Here is a 20408-nt window from a genome sequence, read left to right on the forward strand (position 1 = left end):
ATAACTAGTAGTAGCAGTACAGGTCCAGCCTGCACTAAAACACATTGAGGCAAATTAAAGAGGGGGGAGAGTAGCAGCATGAGTCTGGTGAGCAGATAATTAAATCAAGTAGGTTCCATAAAGCGGTACCTGTAAATTCAGTACTTATTGTGAGTAACTAAGTAACTGTGCCCTCCCAGTTATCTACTGCAGGACAGCTCTATCTACGCCACTCAGGAATGTTTGTGATACTAAACAAAAAAACAATACTCAGCATACTAATAGCTGGCTGTAACTTCTATATGTGGGCACGCTGTGTAGGCTTTATGTATCCGCTAGATTATCTGCTGCAGTCAATCTAGCCATGCGGTAGACCATATGGGGTGATGTATGATGTGTGCAAAGGTGCGAAAATCTAGCACAGTGCTTGAAATATATAGTTTCGGGATAGCGAGTTAGTAGTGTAGTATAAAATGGTAGGACAATCTACTACCCAATATAGGAGTCAGTTTGACGCAAAATACATCTCAGTGTTGTCTTACTCTAAGTATGTAAAAGTTAAGAGTGACTATTGGTCACATTGGAAAACTATTGTAGTCATGACCAAACCCACCATCTCGGCCGCGGACAGCGGGCAGGCAAACATGACTTCACATCTAGCACCCAGGTTAATTTTGTATAGACCTTTGTTATGGTAAAGTATGGTTTGCAGCAATTGTTTATGTATATAGCCCCAACAGAAACCGTAAAACACACACAACAAACCCATAACACATGTGTAGGAGTAGCATAGCTAAAAGAATATGAAAGTATTTACCAGCAGCGGAGTCAATCTGTGTAGTCTATGCGCCAAATAAAAGGTTAATCATTGCCATCGTTTGATATAGCTAAAGCATCTAAGATCCTAGGATCACAAAGACAATGGAGTCTCGAATTCCAACATATATAAACTACTTCAGGTCAGACCTTGAAATCTTTTTGAGGATAAAGGCTCATCTTACAATATTTCCTCCAGCAAAATAAGTACATTTATGACAGAACTGGAACCTAAGTCAATAGGATGTTATGTATATTTCACCTGCCCATATTTGTGACCACATATCCGTTATAAACATTGTGAAATAGTTAACTAGGGTATAATAGTAAAGTGTAACATTTAGTACCCAAAACAAGCCAACCACAAAATAAACAGTAAAACACAATTATAAAGTTCTCTGAAAATGAGATAAGAAGTTATAATATCATAGAAAGAGATTAATAAACCAATTTTGCTCTACTAAGTCAGAGTGTCCATTTTCCCACATGATCTCTCTAAACAATTTATAGTCTGGGTGAGAGACAAAGCAGTGGGGCGGCATACCAAAAAAGAGAGTCCTCTATCCCACTCCAGAACGTAAAGCTGAAGGCATTCCATGGGCCAGCTGTAACAGACACCTCCTGATATCGCCATTCATCCTACCAGGAGCCACAAAAGCACCTTCACCTAGAGTCTGTGTCAGGCTCCCTGTGGGTATTTTCTGACATACTGCTGCGCCCGACCAACATTTTTCAGAAGTGTATGTGCCCTTTAACATTAAAATCACATTGCTCCCTCGGATGTTCCTTAACTTTACGGCCGTAGCCAAGCTCCCCTCTGCCTCACACAGTTTAGGGTTAGATTTCACTCTGGCAGGAGAAGGTGGAGAGCACCGGGGCCCCAAAGCATCCCCACCCCCACCTTCTGTCAAGGCAACTACAGGGGAATCTAGCCGCGGAGCAAATTGCATACCATTATAACAAAACGCTGCATGCAGTTTATCCTCAAGAGCAGCATGATGATCTTGGAGTAAGCATTGTAGCTTGTTGTAAAAGTCAACAGCCCTTTCCATAGTAGTATCGTCTACTGCAGGTAGTACTGAGCAGGTGAAAACCACAAACCAGGCCTACACCACATGTGAGCAATCTGTTGTGAAATTGTGACACAGTGTAAAGGGGAAACGGAATGGTGCTGGAGAATCCCACCTCTCCAAATGCCTCTATCTCTCAATCCAGTTTGCAGAGTAGAATAGCTCTCAGCTGAGATCCACACCAAGCTGTGTCAGTGGCTTTGGGTGCACCTTCTCTGCGGCATCAAAGGGATTTTTGTATCTTCAATCGGTAACCAAGATGGCCACCGGCTTCCAGCAGTCACTATTCGGTCTTCACTGGCCTCAAACTTCTCTAAGTCTCGCAATATACTGCTGCCTCTGTTGTATAACTGCATTGTCCGGCTGCAACAAATTGATAAGTATACTTTCCAGTATTTGAGCAATAGCACAGCGAGAATCAGTTGTTCTGTCGGATACCTAGCAAATCACCCACTACTACTCAAAACAAAATCTGACAGTCTCCCCACAACTAAGATTTTAATCCACTCTCTCATCCTTTCCTGTCTTGACTACTGCAACTCCGTCCTCTCTGGTCTACCTAGCTTCCGCCTAGCTCCTTTCCAATCTATAATGAATGCCTCTGTCAGGCTCATCTCCCTTGCACGTCACTCTTCATCTGCTGCACCTCTCTGCCAATCCCTTCACTGGCTTCCTCTTGCCTCCAGGATAAAACACAAAATCCTCATGCTGACAAATAAAGCCCTCAACTGCACTGCTCCCCACTACATTTCAGACCTTGTCTCCAGATACTCTCCCTCCTGTCCCCTTCGCTCACAATCTCCTACTCTCCTCCTCTCTTGTTACTTCCTCACATTCCCGTTTACAGGACTTCTCCAGACTGGCCCCCATCTTCTGCCCCACTCCACAAGACTCTCCCCTAGTTTTAACAGTTTCACGCGCTCCCTAAAGACTCTACTATTCAGGGATGCATGCAACTAACACTAACCTTTTCCTAACTCCATTGCTTTCCCCTTGAACCCCTTAGAATGTAAGCCTATGAGCCCAGCTTTTTGTAGATCACCTTCATAAGAGCCGACTACAAAAGTGCAACTTTTGGCAGGGCCCTCTACCCATTTGATCCCTATAAATGTTATCCTGTATACCAACTATGTTTATAGCTTTGTGGAATCTGTTGGCGCTCTACAAATACCTGTTAATAATAATAACTGTTAATAAAAGCACTGTTGATCATTGATTCTTTATTCCAAAAATTTGGACTGTACATTCAAAACGTGACAGACAAAGGAAAGCAGGAGTGCTGGTGGGTTACTCCTTTACCCGTTGACATGTTTCGGCATTAACCTGTAATCATAGCAATCCTAGCAATGATCAAGGGTACTCCTGTATCTCATTGTTCTCTCACAAAAGTCTATGGGGCCGAATTATCAAGCTCTGAATGGAGCTTGATTCCCCTATTTCTGTGCAAGCCTTCAGGCTCACCAGAAACAGCAGTTATGAAGCAGCGGTCTAAAGACTGCTGCTCCATAACTGGTGCGCTGCCATAACTGGTCCACTGCCTCTGAGGCTGCGGTCTACAATCCGCCCAATCCAATACGATTGGGTTGATTGACACCCCCTGCTAGTGGCCGATTGGCTGTGAATCTGCAGGTTGCGGCATTGCACAAGCAGCACCACTTTTAGTCTCCAAAACCTTCTTTTATTCCATTCACAGGGGTAGCAAAAAGTAAAAACAGAACGTAGTTTTGGGTCAAACACCCTTATTCATGTTCATGCAGTGTATACAAACATTACTGCCCTTAAATACCTATACACAGGTGAGACCACACCTCCTTAATTAACACTCTCAGTACAATTTAGTAGTTCACCTTCATATATACTTACCTCTAGTGGTCTACACCTTTATTGTTCTATTATTTTTTTATTTATTTTTTTAAAAAAAAAAACTTTCTACTTAAATTAAGACACTTTCTACACAGATAAGTAATACAGCAGTTCTAATCTACAGATTCAATTAAAGACAATGTACAAATTTATCATATAACAATATAACAGTTAACCCAGAGCTAAGCCTTTACACAAATACACTCAAATCAATTTACCTATTCATACCTTTGGGAATTAATTACTCTAATTTATCTATCCAAAAGGCTTCACGCCTCTTAAGGAGTAGCTCCCTATTACCTCCTCTCTTAGGTATTGGTATATAATCAATAATTTGAAATCTCAACTGGGAGATAGTGTGCCCTTTTTCCAAAAAATGATGGGCAACCGGAGCATTCAGGTCGTTAGTCCTAATATTGGATTTATGCTGAAGAATTCTGTCCCTGACCCTTTGGGTCATCTCGCCAATATAAATTAGACCGCATGGACACTTAATTAGATAGATTACAAAGGTAGCATTACAATTATAATACCCTTTAATCCTAAAATTCTGACCCGTTAAGGGGTGGGTAAATTTATCTCCTTTAATCAAATTATTACAATTCGAACAATTGAGGCAGGGGAAACAGCCATCATTCTTTGTGGTTATAAAACCCTATTTACTTTTCTTTTTACTCCCTGCATCAGCCCTAATAAGCTTATCTCTTAAACTAGGCAGTCTGGTATATGCAGGCATAGGTGGCTGTCTAAAGGCTTTAACCTCTGGATTACACTCACTTAAAATGTGCCGGTGTTTACGTAATATCTTTTGATTCTTTGGGCTAAAGGCATTATATTCTGAGACGAATACCATTCTGTCAGAGTCTCTTATTTTGGTTATTCTCCTTATTAACCCTTCCTTTTGGTAGTTCTAATACCTTTTTGGTGACCTCCTCTATCATGCTTTTGGGATATCCTCGCTCCACAAATCTATCACCCATCTCTTTTAGTCTTACTAGGGCTACTGCATCATCTCTCACAATCCTTCTTACCCTCAGCATTTGAGTAAAAGGAAGTGACTTAATTAATGATGTGGCATGCGCACTAGTATAGTGAAGAAGACTATTCTTATCTGTATCCTTCCTATACAAATCTGTTTTTAGTACACCCCTATCTTTATACACCTTAGTGTCTAAAAAGTTTATAGACTCCTCACTCCAAGTTAGTGTAAATTTCATGCTCCTTGTTGCAGAACTCAATTCCAGCACAAACCGCTGGAGGGTGCCAATGTCGCCCCACCAAATGCCAAAGATATCATCTATGTAACACCACCAGGTGGCGCCACATAGGAGAAAAAGTTTATTTTCGTACACAAATCTCTCTTCAAAAATATTCATAAATATATTGGCATAGGTAGGGGCAAGTTGGACCCCATTGCTGTTCCCTGTTTCTGTATATAGTATGTTTCCTCAAACAAGAAGTAGTTACAATACAATCTCAAGCAATTCAATAATAAACTGTCGCTGTTCCATTGTGAATCTATTACGTTTAGAAATGGCAAAACCTATTGCATCTAAGCCACTAGAATGGGGTATAGATGTGTAGAGACTTACAATGTCCAAACTATACAAAATGCATTTTCCATAGACCCAGACAAGCTATCAATTTTTCCAAAAAGTAATTTGTGTCTATAATAAAAGACACAGACTGAGACACAAAAGGTCTTAAAAGCATGTCAAGGTATATAGAAATATTTGTAAAAATAGAATCAGTGCCTGCCACAATTGGACGCCCAGGGGGGCCTCTAAATTCTTGTGCACCTTTGGGAGTGTATAAAAAAACTGGGGTAACAAATTAATCTTTTATTAGAAAATTCTTAGTCTCATTGTCAGGAAAGCTCTCATTACACATTTCTTAATATCTGTCATAATCTGTTAAGAAGGGTCATATGAAAGGGTCATGAACACCTCAATTTTGGGCAACTGTCCCTTGATCTCATCAATATAATAACCCCCACCCTTGTCTGCTTGCTTACAGATCAGCTTGTTCGCATCACTTAGTGACTTTAAGGCTAAGTTTTCTTGTTTGGACATTTTAGGGGAAAACATACACCCTTTCTTCTTACACTGTGCCTTAAAATTAGAAATATCACTTTTAACCAGTTTCATGAAAATATAAATACTGGAATCATAGACTGCTGGTGTAAACGTGCTTTTATTTTTTAAGCCTAATGTTTTAATGGCTAATTCATCAACCCTAGAGCTACCAGTAACATTATGAAACAGTTTAACAGAGTCAGCATTTGAAAAAAAACTATTTCAATTTCAAACTCCTATTGAACCTAAACAGGTCTTGCTCTAACTTAAAGAAATTGCATTTCTCTTTCTTGCAAAAAGTTAATCCCTTCTCCAATACATTCGATTGAGTCTTTGTTAATTGCATACCAGAAATATTAATAATCAATGTCTTGTCCCTCGACGAGTTCCCCTCTGATACTCCTGGACCGGCTTGCTGCTCACCGGTTTTGTGACGATGTTTCCTGCCACCCCCGTCTCCTCCGATATCCGACTCCCCAGACGATGATTCCGTAGTCATCTCAGAGCCGCTTGTTACCTTGTGTATACTCCATTCACGTCTGCGGGCAAATCCGGAAGTGACGTTCCTCTGGCTTCCGGTTGGATCGCAGGTCCATCTATAAACAGCTCCGGTCAGGTAATACTGCTCGTAGCGGTTGAATTTGGTCCTCTTTTGTACTTCCAATTCTTTTCTTAGGTCAGCAATTTTGTCATTAATTTCTTTTAATGCCTTGTCAATATCCCTGTTACTGGACGACTTTCTAATGCCCTCTTCCACCTCTTTAATTTCAATAGTTTGAGTGTCCATTGCTTTCTGCAGATATTCCACGGTAAGCACTATTATATCCAGGGAGCATTTATTCACATTTGCTCAAACTTTTTACAATACTCTTAATTACTGGATAACAGTGTCGGCCTGGTGTTCATTCTAAGGCCCCGTGAAATACGTTTAATTCTGTAATACTCAGCTAGAGTTGAAGCATGTAGCTGGTATGTCATATTATGTCTGGCAAGCTTCTCATAGTTACTGATGTTGGTTTCTGCTTGGGGAGTCCTTAAGAAATCACGAGAGCCCCTTACTAGGGTAATAATCCGGGCTGCTTCCATATCTGTGTATGCAAATACTTTTGCTCCCTGTGTTTCACTAAGTCAGAGTGTCCATTTTCCCACATGATCTCTCTAAACAATTTATAGTCTGGGTGAGAGACAAAGCAGTGGGGCGGCATACCAAAAAAGAGAGTCCTCTATCCCACTCCAGAACGTAAAGCTGAAGGCATTCCATGGGCCAGCTGTAACAGACACCTCCTGATATCGCCATTCATCCTACCAGGAGCCACAAAAGCACCTTCACCTAGAGTCTGTGTCAGGCTCCCTGTGGGTATTTTCTGACATACTGCTGCGCCCGACCAACATTTTTCAGAAGTGTATGTGCCCTTTAACATTAAAATCACATTGCTCCCTCGGATGTTCCTTAACTTTACGGCCGTAGCCAAGCTCCCCTCTGCCTCACACAGTTTAGGGTTAGATTTCACTCTGGCAGGAGAAGGTGGAGAGCACCGGGGCCCCAAAGCATCCCCACCCCCACCTTCTGTCAAGGCAACTACAGGGGAATCTAGCCGCGGAGCAAATTGCATACCATTATAACAAAACGCTGCATGCAGTTTATCCTCAAGAGCAGCATGATGATCTTGGAGTAAGCATTGTAGCTTGTTGTAAAAGTCAACAGCCCTTTCCATAGTAGTATCGTCTACTGCAGGTAGTACTGAGCAGGTGAAAACCACAAACCAGGCCTACACCACATGTGAGCAATCTGTTGTGAAATTGTGACACAGTGTAAAGGGGAAACGGAATGGTGCTGGAGAATCCCACCTCTCCAAATGCCTCTATCTCTCAATCCAGTTTGCAGAGTAGAATAGCTCTCAGCTGAGATCCACACCAAGCTGTGTCAGTGGCTTTGGGTGCACCTTCTCTGCGGCATCAAAGGGATTTTTGTATCTTCAATCGGTAACCAAGATGGCCACCGGCTTCCAGCAGTCACTATTCGGTCTTCACTGGCCTCAAACTCCTCTAAGTCTCGCAATATACTGCTGCCTCTGTTGTATAACTGCATTGTCCGGCTGCAACAAATTGATAAGTATACTTTCCAGTATTTGAGCAATAGCACAGCGAGAATCAGTTGTTCTGTCGGATACCTAGCAAATCACCCACTACTACTCAAAACAAAATCTGACAGTCTCCCCACAACTAAGATTTTAATCCACTCTCTCATCCTTTCCTGTCTTGACTACTGCAACTCCGTCCTCTCTGGTCTACCTAGCTTCCGCCTAGCTCCTTTCCAATCTATAATGAATGCCTCTGTCAGGCTCATCTCCCTTGCACGTCACTCTTCATCTGCTGCACCTCTCTGCCAATCCCTTCACTGGCTTCCTCTTGCCTCCAGGATAAAACACAAAATCCTCATGCTGACAAATAAAGCCCTCAACTGCACTGCTCCCCACTACATTTCAGACCTTGTCTCCAGATACTCTCCCTCCTGTCCCCTTCGCTCACAATCTCCTACTCTCCTCCTCTCTTGTTACTTCCTCACATTCCCGTTTACAGGACTTCTCCAGACTGGCCCCCATCTTCTGCCCCACTCCACAAGACTCTCCCCTAGTTTTAACAGTTTCACGCGCTCCCTAAAGACTCTACTATTCAGGGATGCATGCAACTAACACTAACCTTTTCCTAACTCCATTGCTTTCCCCTTGAACCCCTTAGAATGTAAGCCTATGAGCCCAGCTTTTTGTAGATCACCTTCATAAGAGCCGACTACAAAAGTGCAACTTTTGGCAGGGCCCTCTACCCATTTGATCCCTATAAATGTTATCCTGTATACCAACTATGTTTATAGCTTTGTGGAATCTGTTGGCGCTCTACAAATACCTGTTAATAATAATAACTGTTAATAAAAGCACTGTTGATCATTGATTCTTTATTCCAAAAATTTGGACTGTACATTCAAAACGTGACAGACAAAGGAAAGCAGGAGTGCTGGTGGGTTACTCCTTTACCCGTTGACATGTTTCGGCATTAACCTGTAATCATAGCAATCCTAGCAATGATCAAGGGTACTCCTGTATCTCATTGTTCTCTCACAAAAGTCTATGGGGCCGAATTATCAAGCTCTGAATGGAGCTTGATTCCCCTATTTCTGTGCAAGCCTTCAGGCTCACCAGAAACAGCAGTTATGAAGCAGCGGTCTAAAGACTGCTGCTCCATAACTGGTGCGCTGCCATAACTGGTCCACTGCCTCTGAGGCTGCGGTCTACAATCCGCCCAATCCAATACGATTGGGTTGATTGACACCCCCTGCTAGTGGCCGATTGGCTGTGAATCTGCAGGTTGCGGCATTGCACAAGCAGCACCACTTTTAGTCTCCAAAACCTTCTTTTATTCCATTCACAGGGGTAGCAAAAAGTAAAAACAGAACGTAGTTTTGGGTCAAACACCCTTATTCATGTTCATGCAGTGTATACAAACATTACTGCCCTTAAATACCTATACACAGGTGAGACCACACCTCCTTAATTAACACTCTCAGTACAATTTAGTAGTTCACCTTCATATATACTTACCTCTAGTGGTCTACACCTTTATTGTTCTATTATTTTTTTATTTATTTTTTTAAAAAAAAACTTTCTACTTAAATTAAGACACTTTCTACACAGATAAGTAATACAGCAGTTCTAATCTACAGATTCAATTAAAGACAATGTACAAATTTATCATATAACAATATAACAGTTAACCCAGAGCTAAGCCTTTACACAAATACACTCAAATCAATTTACCTATTCATACCTTTGGGAATTAATTACTCTAATTTATCTATCCAAAAGGCTTCACGCCTCTTAAGGAGTAGCTCCCTATTACCTCCTCTCTTAGGTATTGGTATATAATCAATAATTTGAAATCTCAACTGGGAGATAGTGTGCCCTTTTTCCAAAAAATGATGGGCAACCGGAGCATTCAGGTCGTTAGTCCTAATATTGGATTTATGCTGAAGAATTCTGTCCCTGACCCTTTGGGTCATCTCGCCAATATAAATTAGACCGCATGGACACTTAATTAGATAGATTACAAAGGTAGCATTACAATTATAATACCCTTTAATCCTAAAATTCTGACCCGTTAAGGGGTGGGTAAATTTATCTCCTTTAATCAAATTATTACAATTCGAACAATTGAGGCAGGGGAAACAGCCATCATTCTTTGTGGTTATAAAACCCTATTTACTTTTCTTTTTACTCCCTGCATCAGCCCTAATAAGCTTATCTCTTAAACTAGGCAGTCTGGTATATGCAGGCATAGGTGGCTGTCTAAAGGCTTTAACCTCTGGATTACACTCACTTAAAATGTGCCGGTGTTTACGTAATATCTTTTGATTCTTTGGGCTAAAGGCATTATATTCTGAGACGAATACCATTCTGTCAGAGTCTCTTATTTTGGTTATTCTCCTTATTAACCCTTCCTTTTGGTAGTTCTAATACCTTTTTGGTGACCTCCTCTATCATGCTTTTGGGATATCCTCGCTCCACAAATCTATCACCCATCTCTTTTAGTCTTACTAGGGCTACTGCATCATCTCTCACAATCCTTCTTACCCTCAGCATTTGAGTAAAAGGAAGTGACTTAATTAATGATGTGGCATGCGCACTAGTATAGTGAAGAAGACTATTCTTATCTGTATCCTTCCTATACAAATCTGTTTTTAGTACACCCCTATCTTTATACACCTTAGTGTCTAAAAAGTTTATAGACTCCTCACTCCAAGTTAGTGTAAATTTCATGCTCCTTGTTGCAGAACTCAATTCCAGCACAAACCGCTGGAGGGTGCCAATGTCGCCCCACCAAATGCCAAAGATATCATCTATGTAACACCACCAGGTGGCGCCACATAGGAGAAAAAGTTTATTTTCGTACACAAATCTCTCTTCAAAAATATTCATAAATATATTGGCATAGGTAGGGGCAAGTTGGACCCCATTGCTGTTCCCTGTTTCTGTATATAGTATGTTTCCTCAAACAAGAAGTAGTTACAATACAATCTCAAGCAATTCAATAATAAACTGTCGCTGTTCCATTGTGAATCTATTACGTTTAGAAATGGCAAAACCTATTGCATCTAAGCCACTAGAATGGGGTATAGATGTGTAGAGACTTACAATGTCCAAACTATACAAAATGCATTTTCCATAGACCCAGACAAGCTATCAATTTTTCCAAAAAGTAATTTGTGTCTATAATAAAAGACACAGACTGAGACACAAAAGGTCTTAAAAGCATGTCAAGGTATATAGAAATATTTGTAAAAATAGAATCAGTGCCTGCCACAATTGGACGCCCAGGGGGGCCTCTAAATTCTTGTGCACCTTTGGGAGTGTATAAAAAAACTGGGGTAACAAATTAATCTTTTATTAGAAAATTCTTAGTCTCATTGTCAGGAAAGCTCTCATTACACATTTCTTAATATCTGTCATAATCTGTTAAGAAGGGTCATATGAAAGGGTCATGAACACCTCAATTTTGGGCAACTGTCCCTTGATCTCATCAATATAATAACCCCCACCCTTGTCTGCTTGCTTACAGATCAGCTTGTTCGCATCACTTAGTGACTTTAAGGCTAAGTTTTCTTGTTTGGACATTTTAGGGGAAAACATACACCCTTTCTTCTTACACTGTGCCTTAAAATTAGAAATATCACTTTTAACCAGTTTCATGAAAATATAAATACTGGAATCATAGACTGCTGGTGTAAACGTGCTTTTATTTTTTAAGCCTAATGTTTTAATGGCTAATTCATCAACCCTAGAGCTACCAGTAACATTATGAAACAGTTTAACAGAGTCAGCATTTGAAAAAAAACTATTTCAATTTCAAACTCCTATTGAACCTAAACAGGTCTTGCTCTAACTTAAAGAAATTGCATTTCTCTTTCTTGCAAAAAGTTAATCCCTTCTCCAATACATTCGATTGAGTCTTTGTTAATTGCATACCAGAAATATTAATAATCAATGTCTTGTCCCTCGACGAGTTCCCCTCTGATACTCCTGGACCGGCTTGCTGCTCACCGGTTTTGTGACGATGTTTCCTGCCACCCCGTCTCCTCCGATATCCGACTCCCCAGACGATGATTCCGTAGTCATCTCAGAGCCGCTTGTTACCTTGTGTATACTCCATTCACGTCTGCGGGCAAATCCGGAAGTGACGTTCCTCTGGCTTCCGGTTGGATCGCAGGTCCATCTATAAACAGCTCCGGTCAGGTAATACTGCTCGTAGCGGTTGAATTTGGTCCTCTTTTGTACTTCCAATTCTTTTCTTAGGTCAGCAATTTTGTCATTAATTTCTTTTAATGCCTTGTCAATATCCCTGTTACTGGACGACTTTCTAATGCCCTCTTCCACCTCTTTAATTTCAATAGTTTGAGTGTCCATTGCTTTCTGCAGATATTCCACGGTAAGCACTATTATATCCAGGGAGCATTTATTCACATTTGCTCAAACTTTTTACAATACTCTTAATTACTGGATAACAGTGTCGGCCTGGTGTTCATTCTAAGGCCCCGTGAAATACGTTTAATTCTGTAATACTCAGCTAGAGTTGAAGCATGTAGCTGGTATGTCATATTATGTCTGGCAAGCTTCTCATAGTTACTGATGTTGGTTTCTGCTTGGGGAGTCCTTAAGAAATCACGAGAGCCCCTTACTAGGGTAATAATCCGGGCTGCTTCCATATCTGTGTATGCAAATACTTTTGCTCCCTGTGTTTCACTGGTTTCTTGGATGTCCTCCATTATGGGTAAGTGCAAGGATATAAGGCAGTCAACAATAATCCCAAATAGAGCTAATATCCAGCACAAATGTCCCAATGAGCGTGCGCGCAGTGAGGGGTCAACTGCCACTACCCCAAGACATTATCAGAATGCAACAACACAGCAGCACCACTTTTAGTCTCCAAAACCTTCTTTTATTTCATTCACATGGGTAGCAAAAAGTAAAAACAGAACAACATTACAGCAGTTTTAATCTAATCCCAAAAGTATGGATAGGGAAATTGATTTGAATGTATTTGTGTAAAAGCTAAGCTCTGGGTTAACTGTTATATTGTTATATGATAAATGTGTACATTGATTGAATCTGTAGATTAGAACTGCTGTATTCCTTATCTGTATAGAAAGTGTTTTTATTTAAGTAGAAAGTTTTTTTGTTTTTTTTTAAATAATAGAACAATAAAGGTGTAGACCACTAGGGGTCAGTATATATGAAGGTGAACTACTAAAATGTACTGAGAGTGTTAATTAAGGAGGTGTGGTCTCACCTATGTATAGGTATTTAAGGGCAGTAATGTTTGTATACACTGCATGAACATGAATAAGGGTGTTTGATCCGAAACGTCATTCTGTTTTTACTTTTTGCTACCCATGTGAATGGAATAAAAGAAGGTTTTGGAGACTAAAAGTGGTGCTGCTGTGTTCTTGCATTCTGATATTGTCTTGGGGTAGTGGCAGTTGACTCCTCACAGCGTGCTCGCTCATTGGGACATTTGTGCTGGATATTAGCTCTATTTGGGATTTCAACTTCTAATATGAGAGATATTTAGAGCGGCCGCGATATCAATTGAAAGTATAAGGTGCGGTAGAGCAATTTCAGTAGTGTTAAATCTTCTCTGATAAATCTGGGCCAATGAGTTTAAAACTTCTGTCATCTTCAAAACCTCATTAATTATGATTTAAATGTGCCAACATTTTCATTCTTACATTTAATGGTATTTATGTGCTTAAACAAAACCTTTAAGGGATTTGTTTTGCTTTCTTAAGCTATCAAATTTGAAGCTTAGCGCTTCTCTCTTGCAAGTTCTCTAAGCATCTTTGTTTTTTTTATTTGATTCCACCCATCTTGTACAATTTAAATTTTCTTCTTAAGTTCCTGACTGACGCTTCTACTAAGCCACATTGGTTTTTATTTGTCCTGTTATATGCATTTCCTGATGATATACACTGAGCAATGATTCTTTATATAGTTGTTTTAAACATTCTCCCCTTCTCAACTGTGTTCTTTCCGAAGAAAAGCTCCTCCCAGCCAATGAATAGTAAAGATGTCCGTAGCCTGCTGAAATTGGCCATTTTAAAAATGTGTCATGGTTAAAACCATGTTGCGCTTACTATATCCCAAGCTCTCCCTCATGTGAATGTTTGAAAAGAGCTGTACAATATTAGTTAGTACTATATCCAGCTCTTTACTAGCTGAGTCATGAAGCTGTCATTAAGAAGGTTAAAAAAACTTTTCCCCTTAGCTGAACTAATGATCCCATGTACCAATACACCAATTAATGTCTGTGCAATTAAAATCTCTCATGATTAAAACTTACCTCATATCAGCTGCTTATTTCCAGCTGTAATAAACGCTTATCTTCCTGTACGAGTAAGATTCTCTTCTGTGAACCTCTCCGTCTGAGATCACATTTAACATTGCCCAAGCAGGCTCGCTCATGCGAGTTATACTGTAGAAATGTTGTTAACAATGATAAATTAATTTTTATTCATAGACACGTTCTTGCTATCTAAACTACCCCTCCCTTATGTCAACTCCATTGGTTTCTACTGAGTTCCACCATCTATCTGAGCTTACTACAACAGTAAAGCTTCTTCACCCCTCCCCCTTTTTTTTAGTTAAAGTCTTCTTCAAACATATAGCCATTCTCTCTCTAAGCACAGCAGACCCTATTCCTTCCAGGTGCAATCCATTATGGCTACAAAGATTCTACCCTGGTGCAAAACAGTCCAATGCTCTCAAAACTCCAAACTCTCCTTTTTACACCAACATTCAAATCCAGTTAATGTTGCACACTGGCGGATGCCAAATATAAATAGAGAAAACATAAATAGAGTAAATCTAATCAAGATTAAAATCAGAATTCTATTTCAACCCATAAGTTCCCAGACAGGTGTAAGAGTGTCATGCCCAAAGCGTTTACCTGCAAGATGTTGACATTGACACTGAACATGAACCTGCAGCAAGTTTTGTTCCAAGGGTCATTCAGGAATTTTTAAAATGACTGTGATCCCACCAACTGTTGTTTTTTATTATGTAAAGTAAAATATTGGTTAAATTGTTTAATTTCTGAAACCAGAGATGCAAGGAATGTGCAGCAATATGAGAACAGCAACAGTTGGAAATCCTTAGTGTAAGCAGGTAGTCAGTGCAGCAGGGGAGTAAGGAAAATGCCAGGATCAATAACCAGAGTAAGCATTTTAAGCCATATGTCAAACCAAAGGGAGCTAGCAAACGGATAGCACTTTAAACAGTTTCTGAGGTCAGTACTAGCCAGATAAGCAGTCCATAAAAGTGACACAGCCAAGAGAGAAGCATATATTCAGGTCTAGGAAGCAGGTCAAACAAGGAAGGCATGACAAAAACAAAAACGCCAGGAACTTTATTGGGAAAATAACCAAACACCAGCAGTCGGGTTCAAAGTCCTTTTAAAACTGTCCATAGTGCTATTTTCAAGAATAGCGCCGTTATCAAGTCACCTGGTGAGTAAAGTATAATCTAGTTAAAGTGTACACTATTACCGTCTGGTTGATGTTTACTTTTGTAGGTATAAAACAGAACTTGTAACCTTGCAGATGAACCAATCTGTATTCACAAATAATCTAAGTCATTAGGTTCTAAAACTACTGATTGAGACTGTCAGAAAAGTCAAACCCAAATCAAAAGTTTCAAAATCAGAAATCTCTGACTAGTCTATAATAACTGAAATATCCAAGAACTAAACTCATAGGGGTCCATTTATTAAGCAGTGGATGCAGCTTCAGAGCCCTATCATTTCAGGTCCGCCAGAACCGGAAGTTAAGAAGCAGCGGTTGTAAGACAGGGGGAGGCATTGCACAAGCATTTCACCAGAATGCAGTCAGAATTTAGCAAAGGTGGAGCGTACATGAATTACTACAGCAAACTTCCTAATAGAAAATAACAGAAGTTACTTTCTTCAAGAAAGTTAGCCAAAACCACCACCCTAGAGGAGACAAAAAAAAAGCAGAGAACCCATCCAAGATTGAAGCATAGTATTTAAATACTCTAAAAGCTGAGTTAAATATTGCAGCAAATACACATACTCATACTGTTGTGTATGCCCTGGTATATTTAATGAAATTAACTGATATAAAGTTTAAAAGGCCATTAGTATAGTTATAGGGACAGAATTATCAAGCTCTGAATGGAGCTTGATGCCCCTGTTTCCGCGCGAGTCTTCAGATTCGCCGGAAACAGCAGTAATAAAGCAGCGGTCTAAAGACCGCTGCTCCATAACTTGTCCACCTGCTCTGAGGCTGCGGACATCAATCCACCCAATCCTACAAGATCGGGCTGATTGACACCCCCTGGCCGCAAATCTGCAGGGGGCGGCATGGCACAAGCAGTTCAGGTAATGACTCAATTTGTTAATTGAAGTAGCGTATCATGTCCGCCGCACATCGATAAATGCCGACAGCATATGCTGTCGGCATTTATCATTGCACCAGCAGTTCTTGTGAACTGCTGGTGCAATTCTGTCCCCTGCAGATTTGCGGCCAATCGGCCACTAGCAGGCAGACAGGTTATGGAGCAGCAGTCTTTAGACCGCTGCTTCATAACTTCTGTTTCCGGCAAGCCTGAAGGCTCACCGGAAACAAGGGGCATCAACCTGTTTTAGTGTTAACATTTTTCTCTGCACGTGCATGTGAAGAAAAGCTAGATATTCTCAGTGCACCAACATTTAAAATACTGCAGCAGTTTAGAGTGTTAGTGGGAGCTTGTATTATGTCAAATATTAACAAATTGAGTCATTGCCAGTTGGTACAAGCACCTTAGGCTCTCTGAGCAAGTGCTGTGTTTAAAATGCTGGTGCACGGTGCATACTCAAATACACCTTTGAAACAGCTATAGCTTTTATAAGAATCATTTTTGCTAATACATGTATATCACAAAAATGCTTCTATTCAAATCTGAAATATATCCATTACACGTGATAAGACCAGAGAGCGCTTCGTCTTTTCAGCTCTATCTACTACTCTTAGCACCCTGGCATATGAAGCTTGTTAGAGGGAGTGCACCTAACTTCACATGTTATATATATATATATATATATATATATATATATATATATATATATATAAAAAAATACTGATAGAAAAGATTATAAAAGTGACATGTGTGTAGTCCAAGTGTAATCCAGAATATGAAAAAGGATGTTATTATATCCGGATAAACAACAAAAATAAAAAAATTATAAAAATAGAAAAATGAAAAAAGTTTAAATCCAAAAAAGATAACTTTATTCACTTGCTTAATTGCAATATTTGCTTTATTGCGGTGGTCTGGAACCGAACCCACAATATCTCTGAGGTACGCCTGTATATTTTAGTCTGCAATGTAAAAGAAATGCTGAAAGAAATGAATATTGCATATTTATATTGCTAGAATGATTCATCTTAACTAATTATACAGCATTTCAGCCTAACCTAGCAATTAGATTTTAATGGCAAATTCATAAAACTCTTCTATTTTCTTTGACCTCTCCAGTCATTACTTCAGGGTTATAGTGTCATCTCCAAACATAACAAATCTTTTCTGTAAATGGCATTTTTGGATACAAATTCTTGTTATTTATTAGAATATTTGGCATTAATTATTTGTAAGGGCTGTGTTAAATTTTTTATATTGGTACATTCATGGATATAAAGTCAGGCAGAACCATGTTTTTACTACTGTAAGATTACATAAGTATTCAAAAATCACATGATCAATTAAAATATTTGCATATAATTTTATGTATGACAAATGTAAGAAAAATTAAGCTGCCTGCATGAATTATTTCTCATGCAGATGCATGTGCAATGCCACCCCCTGATCTCACACATTCTGACATTCAATCACGCACGATCAGGGGCTGTCAATCACCCATGCTAATCAAACTTCTTGCATTTTTGATCAGACATTTAAGGTTACAAATACTCCACAACTTTTAACAAGTACATTTTTATTCTGTGCTTTTTCACTGCACCACTCTACCAAATATTCAGTGCCCAATTTATCAATACCTGTACGAGTAAGATTCTCTTCTGTGAACCTCTCCGTCTGAGATCACATTTAACATTTCCCAAGCAGGCTCGCTCATGCGAGTTATACTGTAGAAATGTTGTTAACAATGATAAATTGATTTTTATTCATAGACACGTTCTTGCTATCTAAACTACCCCTCCCTTATGTCAACTCCATTGGTTTCTACTGAGTTCCACCATCTATCTGAGCTTACTACAACAGTAAAGCTTCTTCATCCCTCCCCCTTTTTTTTTAGTTAAAGTCTTCTCCAAACATATAGCCATTCTCTCTCTAAGCACAGCAGACCCTATTCCTTCCAGGTGCAATCCATTATGGCTACAAAGATTCTACCCTGGTGCAAAAACAATGCTCTCCAAACTCTCCTTTTTACACCAACATTCAAATCCAGTTAATGTTGCACACTGGCGGATGCCAAACATAAATAGAGAAAACATAAATAGAGTAAATCTAATCAAGATTAAAATCAGAATTCTATTTCAACCCATAAGTTCCCAGACAGGTGTAAGAGTGTCATGCTCAAAGCGTTTACCTGCAAGATGTTGACATTGACACTGAACATGAACCTGCAGCAAGTTTTGTTCCAAGGGTCATTCAGGAAGTTTTAAAATGACTGTGATCCCACCAACTGTTGTTTTTTACTATGTAAAGTAAAATATTGGTTAAATTGTTTAATTTCTGAAACCAGAGATGCAAGGAATGTGCAGCAATATGAGAACAGCAACAGTTGGAAATCCTTAGTGTAAGCAGGTAGTCAGTGCAGCAGGGGAGTAAGGAAAATGCCAGGATCAATAACCAGAGTAAGCATTTTAAGCCATATGTCAAACCAAAGGGAGCTAGCAAACGGATAGTACTTTAAACAGTTTCTGAGGTCAGTACTAGCCAGATAAGCAGTCCATAAAAGTGACACAGCCAAGAGAGAAGCATATATTCAGGTCTAGGAAGCAGGTCAAACAAGGAAGGCATGACAAAAACAAAAACGCCAGGAACTTTATTGGGAAAATAACCGAACACCAGCAGTCGGGTTCAAAGTCCTTTTAAAACTGTCCATAGTGCTATTTTCAAGAATAGCGCCGTTATCAAGTCACCTGGTGAGTAAAGTATAATCTAGTTAAAGTGTACACTATTACCGTCTGGTTGATGTTTACTTTTGTGGGTATAAAACAGAACTTGTAACCTTGCAGATGAACCAATCTGTATTCACAAATGATCTAAGTCATTAGGTTCTAAAACTACTGATTGAGACTGTCAGAAAAGTCAAACCCAAATCAAAAGTTTCAAAATCAGAAATCTCTGACTAGTCTATAATAACTGAAATATCCAAGAACTAAACTCATAGGGGTCCATTTATTAAGCAGTGGATGCAGCTTCAGAGCCCTATCATTTCAGGTCCGCCAGAACCGGAAGTTAAGAAGCAGCGGTTGTAAGACAGGGGGAGGCATTGCACAAGCATTTCACCAGAATGCAGTCAGAATTTAGCATGGTCAAGCGGACATGAATTACTACAGCAAACTTCCTAATAGAAAATAACAGAAGTTACTTTCTTCAAGAAATTTAGCCAAAACCACCATCCGAGAGGAGACAAAAAAAAAAGCAGAGAACCCATTCAAGATTGAAGCATAGTATTTAAATACTCTAAAAGCTGAGTTAAATATTGCAGCAAATACACATACTCATACTGTTGTGTATGCCCTGGTATATTTAATGAAATTAACTGATATAAAGTTTAAAAGGCCATTAGTATAGTTATAGGGACAGAATTATCAAGCTCTGAATGAAGCTTGATGCCCCTGTTTCCGCGCGAGCCTTCAGGTTCGCCGGAAACAGCAGTAATAAAGCAGCGGTCTAAAGACTGCTGCTCCATAACTTGTCCACCTGCTCTGAGGCTGTGGACATCAATCTGCCCAAACCTACAAGATCGGGCTAATTGACACCCCCTGGCTGCAAATCTGCAGGGAGCGGCATTGCACAAGCAGTTCAGGTAATGACTCAATTTGTTAATTAAAGTAGCGTATCATGTACGCTGCACATCAATAAATGCCGACAGCATATGCTGTCGGCATTTATCATTGCACCAGCAGTTTTTTGTGAACTGCTGGTGCAATTCTGCCCCCTGCAGATTTGCGGCCAATCGGCCACTAGCAGGGGGTGTTAATCAACCCGATCGTAATCGATCGGGTTGATGTCTGTCCGTTTCCTCAGAGCAGGCGGACAGGTTATGGAGCAGCGGTCTTTAGACCGCTGCTTCATAACTTCTGTTTCCGGCAAGCCTGAAGGCTCGCCAGAAACAAGGGGCATCAACCTGTTTTAGTGTTAACATTTTTCTCTGCACGTGCATGTGAAGAAAAGCTAGATATTCTCAGTGCACCAGCATTTAAAATACTGCAGCAGTTCAGAGTGCTAGTGGGAGCTTGTATCATGTCAACAATTAACACATTGAGTCATTACCAGATGGTACAAGCACCTTAGGCTCTCTAAACAAGTGTTGT

The sequence above is a fragment of the Bombina bombina genome, chromosome 3, assembly GCF_027579735.1.
Source record: "Bombina bombina isolate aBomBom1 chromosome 3, aBomBom1.pri, whole genome shotgun sequence".
Lineage (NCBI taxonomy): Eukaryota > Metazoa > Chordata > Amphibia > Anura > Bombinatoridae > Bombina > Bombina bombina.